Source organism: Enhydra lutris, unplaced genomic scaffold (assembly GCF_002288905.1).
Source record: "Enhydra lutris kenyoni isolate GAN:26980312 unplaced genomic scaffold, ASM228890v2 scaffoldscaffold4, whole genome shotgun sequence".
Taxonomy (NCBI): Eukaryota; Metazoa; Chordata; class Mammalia; order Carnivora; family Mustelidae; genus Enhydra; species Enhydra lutris.
The window spans coordinates 32,896,749-32,906,187 of NW_019154088.1; the positions used below are offsets into that span (position 1 = coordinate 32,896,749).

A 9,439-nucleotide genomic window follows, 5' to 3' on the forward strand; every position below is an offset into this window, starting at 1 on the left:
AGTTCCAAACGGAACAGATTTCTAAACTGCTTATTTTACTACAGGATTTTACTCAAAAGGCACAGATGCTCTTCTCACTCCCTCCCTGGAGAAAACAGTAACTCATCGGCTGCCACCAATGCAATTCTAGTGGGAGGATTAAGTCCAGGAAATTTTAATCTCCTTTAAAATAATGCCCATTGATTGCACATAGTAAGCACTTACTGTCCTGATCCACTCTTGTGTGTACTTACTGAAATTTATTTACTCTCTCCCATCATCAATCATGGAATCCCTGCTCAGAGAGGCACTCAGACAGTGTCAGCAGGCTCGCTGTTCAAAAGCTTGGAAAAGCCCTGACTTAACTGGGGACCAGGACCGAGCAGGTGTGTTCCTCCATATGTGGAGCAGGGGGCAAACACCCCCAAAACATGTAGGCAAACTAGCCAATGGGAGGAACTGACAGAAGCCAAATGCCAAGGAGATTAGTGAGTGTGTAGTGAACTATGTAAAAGGAAAAAAAGTATTAAATTTTACAACTGCCTTATATTGTTGTAAGAGCAAGGCAAGTCATGGCTTTCCGCCTCAGTCCAGGTCCAGGTATACACCTTCCAGACAGTGTTGCGATTGCCACTATTTTATCATAAGGGCATGTCAAGCAGTCCTCGCCGGGTCGGGGGGAGGTGCAGGAAATAAAGTAAGTTGTAACAAAGAGACACCTGGCACATTTAACACCAAACTATCCGTGTGTGAATCTAGCCTTCTTTAGCTCTCAAGAACGTTGACATCAGATTCTTTCCTATCTGTCTTGACCTGCAGTCTCTCTCGTATGATTTTTTGTTTTGCTCCAACTTCTTCATTACAGGCCTCTAAGACAGTTTTTTCATACTCCATGGTATAAGGTCAGGTGTCAAACAAAGTGATTTCTCACATTTCCCCCTCTATTTCCTATTCCCTGTTTCCTATTTCCTGACATGGATGGTAAGGAGCCCACTAGCTGGGTGGCCTAGCAACCCAAGATAAAAACACATCTTTCTGGGGTGCCTGGGTGGCTCAGTTGGTTGGATGTCTGCCTTCAGCTCAGATCATGACCCCAGGGTCCTGGGATCAAGTCCTGCACTGGGCTCCCTGCTCAGCAGAGAACCTGCCTCTCCTTCTGCTTCTATCCCTCCCCCAGCTTGTGCTCTTGCCTCTCTCACTCACTTTCTCTCTCAAATAAATAAATAAAATCTTTCTAAAAAAAAAGAAAAAGAAACACATATTCCTGCTCTTTTTTTCCTGAACATATCTGATTTAAGCACATTCAACAATAACCCAAGTGACGACTTGACCCTATCAGACACCCCCTGACCAGGACGCCAGGTCTGGGAACCACATTTTTAAGAACTAGGGAACTTCCCTGGGGCATGAGACTATGAGGGGAACTAATAGAATCACCTAGGAACTCCATGGAAGCGAATTCTGTGAAGATAACCTGGCACGTTGGCCTCCACGTCGGGCAGAAGCAAGATTCACCTGCTACCAGATCCAGGGTTTGGAAGCAGGGTAAGCTGAGTCAGATAAGGCAAGGCCTGGGAATATAAGTAGATCCTAAAGCTCAAACAAAGACTGCAGGAGGCAATGAGCCTTGTAATCCCAGCCCAGACCCGGAGCCATATGACCTGTGTTTGAATTCCTGCCCTGCTCTCTTACTTTGACAATGGACAAGTCTCCTTCTATCATTAAAATACAGTTTCTTCCTCCAGAAAATGGTGTCAGTAATCCACGAAAACCATGCAAAGTGTGTCTGGAAGATTTCAGATAGGTTGACTGTAAATGCTCAATAAATTCCTAGCATGAGAATAAGGCCAAGACTTGGGGCCTTATTGAACTAAAAGACCGGCAAAGACCTGGGTACAAAAGCTTCGTCTACACTAAGAAAAAGAAGATGAGATACAAATAACACCTTGGCCAGAGGTGAAAGTAGGGTCTGTGGCACAGATTTTCTGCCTGACTGGGAACAAAGGATCTCCAAGTGGTGTGCACGTTTACCATGTGACTGCCTTTAGGAGATCAGGCTTCGGAATAGTCAGGGGTGACCGGAGCTCAGGGCAAAGTATCAGTTGTTGGAAAATCAAGGTTAAAAAACAGAACTCAGTTATCCTGCCAACATCAGAGGATGACTGCAGATGATTATACAAAGTTTGGCAGCTGCTGATGGAGGACTGAGGCCAGGTTCCTGAGCAGGGCTAAGCACACAGCTAAAAGTGACACGTACAGAGAATGGCAAAGGAATTCAGCTGTCAAAGAGAGGAAGAGCAGAGAGCGAACAAACGAGGGCTCTACCTATAGGCTTCCAGCAGTTTTGGGCTCCAAACTACACCTGTACCAAGCAAGCAATATGAAATAGTCTACAAAGCCAAATCCCCTCCCCTTAGGACTAAGCAGAGTTGAGATCTGCCCTCTGTTACCCCCTTGCTATCTCTGACAACCCAGCCTTTGGATTCTACCTGCCTAGATCTCTAATACTTGTCTGGGCTGATCACCCTGAAATTGACCTCTTATCTGTCTATACCTGAAGTCTACGCCTTCTTAGCTAGAATGACAGTCCCTTGACTTGGCCTGTCACCTTGCTGCCCACAATGAAAAGATCAAGGTGAAGCTTATGCCCCACACACCTTGTGGTGATGGGTGTCAATGCTAATGAGTCCAACTCCACAATCCATTTCTTCAAAATATGCAATGCTCTAATAATATTCATAAAAATGATTTTCCTGCCCTCATGATTTTCATGTTGCCCAAACCAGGATGCATTTGTTTTGTTCACTAATTCCAATTGCTTACCAATGGCTATCTGGGGTGTGTGTGTATTTTTAATTATTTAATTAATTTTCTTTTTATTGATTTTTTAAATAATTTTTTAATCAGATAAACATGCATGTTTAAAGTTAATAGTCAAATAATTCTACAAGGTTTATTACCAAAAAAATGGTAGTTTCTTATCTCCCTCAGCTTCATATCCCCCTTTCATGAAGTAATTACTTTCATGACTTTATACCAATTAAATGAAATTGGTCTCTAAGTCTTTAAATAAGTTTTGTAAATCTACTTCTCAGTTGTTTTTTTCTTCCAGTCTTATGCGTTCTTTATGCACCTCCCACTATAAAATTTAAAGATTTTATTCTTTTTCTTTTCTCCATCTCACTGTACTCATGCACCTTTCCCATCTTTTCTTCTTCCCAAAATAAATACAATTTTATAATTTTAGATAGACCAATATTTGGAGTTTATAGTATTATTACTATATAAATACTATTCACATGTAATAACTCTGATTATTTTTCCTTCTCTGTGCAACTTTTTATTTTCCCTGGAATTAATGATTGCCTTACTGCCTTTATTTACTTCATTTTCTATGTACTTCTCATTAATTTAATACCTATCTTTAACAGTTATCCAAATCTCTTCTCAAAACTTCCAACACATGGGACAATCTATTAATTTCATCCTCCTGAAGAAGTGTGTTCAGGAACTATCTAATCTGTTCCATACCGCTATGCCTGAAACACTCACTGTCTTCCTGGTGTCTCCCTTCACTGTCCTTCTGCAGAATCCTTTTGCTCCCAGCTTCCTGTATCTCATATCTAGATCTCTCTTAGCTTACACCTTTATTTTCGTCTACCAGTCACTTCCAAAAAAAGGTATGTGGGAAGGAAATAGTTTTGAGAATTAGTACATCTGAAGATTTCCTTCCCACCCCATCACATATCCAACTGATCCTTTGATTGTGTATCAAATTCTGGGTTGCCAATAATTTGAAAGCATATTGCTTTATGGTTCTCTACATCCTAATTTTGCCTTTGAGAAGTCAAAAGCCATTCTGATCCCAATTCTTTATGTGACTTACTTGTTGTCTTTCTGAAAGCTTGTAGGATCTTCTTTGTCACCAGTATTCTGAAATCTTATAATGAAGAGCCCTTGATGTGGGTCTGTTTTCATCCATTTTGGGGATTCTTAATGAACGCTTCCAGTCTGGAAGCTTATGTCCTTCAGAAAAACTTTTCTTGAATATTTTGGTTGATGAATTTCTCCTCTCCATCTTCTCTATTCCCTTCTTCAGGGAATTTCATTATTCAGATGTTGGACCTCTCAAACTGTTCTTAAAAATCATTTTTATTAATATCTCATCCTCTACTTTCCACCTCCTTCTATCTTTATTTCAGGGACATTTACTCGACCTTATCTTCCACCTTTGTACCGAGTTTTTCATTTTTCTTATTATATTTTTAAATTTTAAGAGTCTATTTTTTATCTGCTGAATATTCATTTTTAAATAGTATTCTTTCTTATTTCATGTATAAATGATATTCCTTTCTTACTTCATGCAGGCTATGCCTTCTCTTATCTCCCCATATTAATGATATGCCTTAATTTTTAAAATTTCCTTCTCCTGTTTAATCTGTTTCTTCCAGGATGCTTTCTTTCTGTTTCCTTCCCTCTTTCTCTCCCTACCTCTCTCTTCTTCTCTCAAATGTTAGAGGCTTACCTCAGGTGTTTTGTAATATTTGGCTTTCCACTCATATTTAAGTGGGGACTGAAAACCTGATTTTAATACAGGCTCACTCCCAAGTACGATATAATGTTTACCCTTTTCTTTTTTCCTGGAGTCACTTTTCATATGTTATTGGCCACAGGGGAGGAGGCCTCCTCCATGTCACCAGAGGTGCTCACAATTTCTTTAGCCACTCCAATCTTGGGCCCTGGAGGTCCTGGGGGTGGCTGGGCATGTGGGGCATGTTCCCATCATCTTGGGGGGGCACTGGTTGGTTATAGGCTGTGACCTGGTTGATCATCATGGCATATTTGGTGCCATGAGGAGGGCAGAGGAGGGCAGAATTATAGTAAGCGCCGCCCCCCCCCCCCCACCGTGGTGAAGAATGCGACCAGCACCAGCTCCCTAGCCCAGGCATCCTTGAGGTAGGCAGTGGGTCTCTCAGCCATCTTGGTCACAGCAGCAGCTGTGGTGGCAAGGATATAATGTTTATCTTAAAGAAAGATCAGGACTGTCTCCATATCTCATTAATTACTTTCAATCATAGCCACCAAGAAGGATTCCATTAGGGTCATGCTGAATAGTGCATTGGTTACCATTAAAGGCAGGAAGTTAGAAATAAATGAACAAAGTCCACAGCAGGTTAGATATAAGGGGTAAAAAAATCATCGGAAGAGCTTTCTTCCAAGGTTTCTAGAATTATTGAATGTCTTTTTACTGAAATTTTTAAGGAATGAAACAGATAAATTGCCTTTCCAAATGACTTAAGGACTAACTAAATTAGCCAACTCTCTCACCTGGAATTTTAATCAGATACTGTTCACAAGATTGACTCACTGTACTGTGTAGAGATGCTAGCAATGGTCTCCAACCACACAACTTTCTTGGAGGAAAGAAAGTTCACATCCACTGGAAAGAACAGTCTTGTGTACCTCTGCCCTCCATCATACCTGAAAGGACCATAAATGGACATAACTCAGAATGGGCCTCTCTGATTCTCTTTCTTGGGATACAGGAAATAGGACACTGAGAAACAGTTAAATGGTAGTGACTCCCTGATTAAAATGTTAAGGAGGATCAAAGCCAGAGTTTCTATCATGGCCAAACAAATTTTTAAAAAAGTAATAATCCATGAGACAGAGAGAAAATGCCAATATGTAGAAAGCAGCAGAAACAAGCAGATTTACAGAAAAATCAGAGATAAGAAAAGGCATAGTACTACCAGAGACTGAAGATGTAGTTTTGGAAACTGACTTTCCAGATGATTTGTTGTATATCCCTTACCTCTCCTGTGTCCTTTCAGTAAATTCACTTTGTACTTGAACTAGTGTGTATGAGCTTCTGTTCTTTGTCATCAAAGATAAAATAGAGTATTTTATTATTATAAATAAAATAAATACTAAATAAACATTGTATTTATTTAGTATTTATTTAAAGGATAAAATAAAGTATAATAGTCCAGACCCATGAAGAAAAAGATAACACATCAAACATGGTAACAGAGGAAAGTCTAATATATAGATTATTTACAAAGAGGGGCAGAGTGTAAGAAAACCAGCTGCAGGTCTAGCGACAACAGGGAGCTGTTACTACCATATTGCTGAAAGGGCAAGAGGAGGAAGACTGTCTTAGTCCGGAGAGAGGAGGGACTTTCCAATAGGAGCTATGGTCATAGGTAGATGGACACAGACAACCCACAGCAACCTCGCAGGAAGGGAATCAAGAGAATAAATATCCTGACCTTACCCCCCTCCTGCTCTCCACATACCATAGGTGCCTCTTACTGTCAAACCCACTAAAAGACAGAGGGCAAAGTAGTCTCCAGTATAGTCAGTGGGTGGAGAAAGATGGTGAGTAGACCTGGAGAGAAAAATGGAAAATACCACACAAATAAACTTCTGTCCACATTTTCCAGAAAACCTAGCTCTCCTCTCTTGAACACTGGGTAACTTCTTTTTAGCCTCTCTGCTAACCAAGGGTGGGGGAGCACAACAGAAATTCAAACATGTCCCAGTCAAATTCAGCTTCCTCATAGATTACTCGTCTACTTATTCTCATTTAATTACAAAGTAGCACCAGGGGATGCCTGGGTGGCTCAGTCAGTTAAAGAGTCTGCCTTTAGCTCAGGTCATGATCCCAGAGTCCTGGGATCCAGTCCAACATCAGGTTCCTTGTTTGGGGGCGGAGCCTGCTTTTCCCTCTGCCAGCCACTCCCCCTGCTTGTGCTCTCTCTCTTTCTCTCTCTGAAAAATAAATGAATAAAATCTTAAAAAAAAAAATAGTAGCACCAATCTTTCAGTCATAGATAAGACATGTTAATTGTGGATTTCCTTCAGAATTTATTTATTTGTGTGTGTGTATGTGTGACTTTTTTTAATTTAAACTATTTTATTTTTTCAGTGTTCCAAGATTCATTGTTTATGCATCACACCCAGTTCCATGCAATACATGCCCTCCTTAATACCCATCACCAGGCTCACCCAGCCTCCCATCCCCTTCCCCTCCAAAACCCTCAGTCTGTTTCTCAGAGTCCACAGTCTCTCATGGTTCATCTCCCCCTCTGTTTTCCCCCCAACTACCTTCTCCTCTCCTTCTTCCAATGTCCTCCATGTTATTCCCTATGCTCCACAAGTAAGTGAGACCATATGATGATTTACTTTCTCTGATTGACTTATTTCACTCAGCATAATCTCCTCTAGTCCTGTCCATGTTGATACAAAAGTTGAGTATTCTTGCTTTCTGATGGAGGCATAATATTCCATTGTATATATGGACCATATCTTCTTTATTCATTTGTCTGTTGAAGGTTGGCTCTTTCCACAGTTTGGCAACTGTCGCCATTGCTGCTATGAACATTGGGGTACAGATGGCCCTTCTTTTCACTATGTCTGTATCTTTTGGGTAAATACCCAGTAGTATGATTGCAGGGTCATAGGGTAGCTCTATTAATTTCTCAAGGAATCATCACACTGTTTTCCAAAGTGGCTGCACCAACTTGCATTCCCACCAACAGTGTAAGAGGGTTCCCCCTTTCTCCACATCCTTTCCAACACTTGTTGTTTACTGTCTTGTTAATTTTGGCCATTCTAACTGTTGTAAGGTGGTATCTCAATGTGATTTTGATTTGAATCTCCCTGATGGCTAATGATGATGAACATTTTTTCATGTGTCTGTTAGTCATTTGTATGTCTTCTTTGGAGACGTGTCTGTTCATGTCTTCTGCCCATTTTTTGACGTGATTATCTATTTTTTGAGTGTTGAGTTTGAGGAGTTCTTTATAGATCTTGGATATCAGCCCTTTGTCTATAGTGTATCATTTGCAAATATCTTCTCCCATTCCATGGGTTTCCTCCTCATTTTGTTGACTGTTTCCTTTGCTGTGCAGAAGCTTTTGATCTTGATGAAATCCCAAAACTTAATTTTCACTTTTGTTTCCTTTGCCTTTGGAGACATGTCTTGAAAGAAGTTGCTGTGGCCGATGTCGAAGAGGTTACTGCCTATGTTCTCCTCTAGGATTTTAATAGATTCCTGCCTCACATTGAGGTCTTTTATCCATTTCAAATTTAACTTTGTGTATGGTGTAAAAGAATGGTCAAGCTTCATTCTTCTATACATAGCTGTCCAATTTTCCCAGCACCATATATTAAAGAGACTGTCTTTTTTCCACTGTATATTTTTTCCATGCTTTGTCAATCCAACAGTATAGTAAAAAGATTATCTACCATGACCAGGTGGGATTTATCCCTGGGATACAAGGGTGGTTCAACATTTGCAAATCAATCAATGTGATAGGACAAATTAATACGGGAAGAGAGAAGAACCACATGGTCCTCTCAATTGATGAAGAAAAAGCATTTGACAAGATACAGCATCCCTTCCTGATTAAAACACTTCAGAGTACAGGGATAGAGGGAACATTCCTCAACTTCATAAAAATCTATCTATGAAAAACCCAGAGTGAATATCATTCTCAACGTGGAAAAGCTGACAGCCTTCCCTTTGAGATCAGGAACAGGACAAGGATGCCCACTTTCACCACTGTTGTTCAACATAGTACTAGAAGTCCTAGCAACAATAATCAGACAACAATAAGAAATAAAAGGTATTCAAATTGGCAAAGAAGAAGTCAAACTCTCTCTCTTTGCAGATGACATGATACTTTATATGGAAAACCAAAAAGATGCCACCCCCAAACTACTAGAACTCATACAGCAATTCAGTAATGTGGCAGGATACAAAACAATGCACAGAAATCAGCTGCTTTCTTATACACTAACAATGAAAATATAGAAAGGGAAATTAGAGAATCAATTCCATTTTTTATAGTACCAAGAACCATAAGATACCTGGGAAAAAACCTTACCAAAGAGGTAAAGGATCTATACTCGAGGAACTACAGAACACTCATGAAAGAAATTGAAGAAGACACGAAAAGATGAAAAAGCATTCCATGCTCATGGATCAGAAGAATAAACATTGTTGAAATGTCTATACTGCCTAGAGCAATCTATACTTTCAATGCCATTCCTATCAAAATTCCACCGGCATTTTTCAAATTGCTGGAACAAACAATCCTAAAATTTGTATGGAACCAGAAGAGACCCCAAATTGCTAAGGAAATGTTGAAAAAGAGAAACAAAACTGAGGGCATCACGTTGCCTGATTTCAAGCTTTACTACAAAGCTGTGATCACCAAGACAGCATGGTACTGGCACAAAAACAGACACATATACCAGTGGAACAGAGAAGAGACCCCAGATTTGGACCTGCAACTCTATGGTCAAATAATCCTTCAGAATTTAGAAATAGAAATTCTAGGTTGTCCATTTATGAGCACAGATAAATACAAATATATGGAAAGCCCATGTCATTTTCCTGCAGAATTTCCAAGGCAAAGATATATGCCTTCTACTTCCCTCCTAGCTCCCC

At 40.1% G+C, this 9,439-nt stretch overlaps 1 pseudogene; it reads right to left on the minus strand.

Moving 5' to 3' along the window:
* Positions 1–4,685: 4,685 nt before the first annotated feature.
* Positions 4,686–4,959, minus strand: LOC111158264 (annotated as a pseudogene).
* Between the last annotated feature and the right edge of the window lie 4,480 nt (positions 4,960–9,439).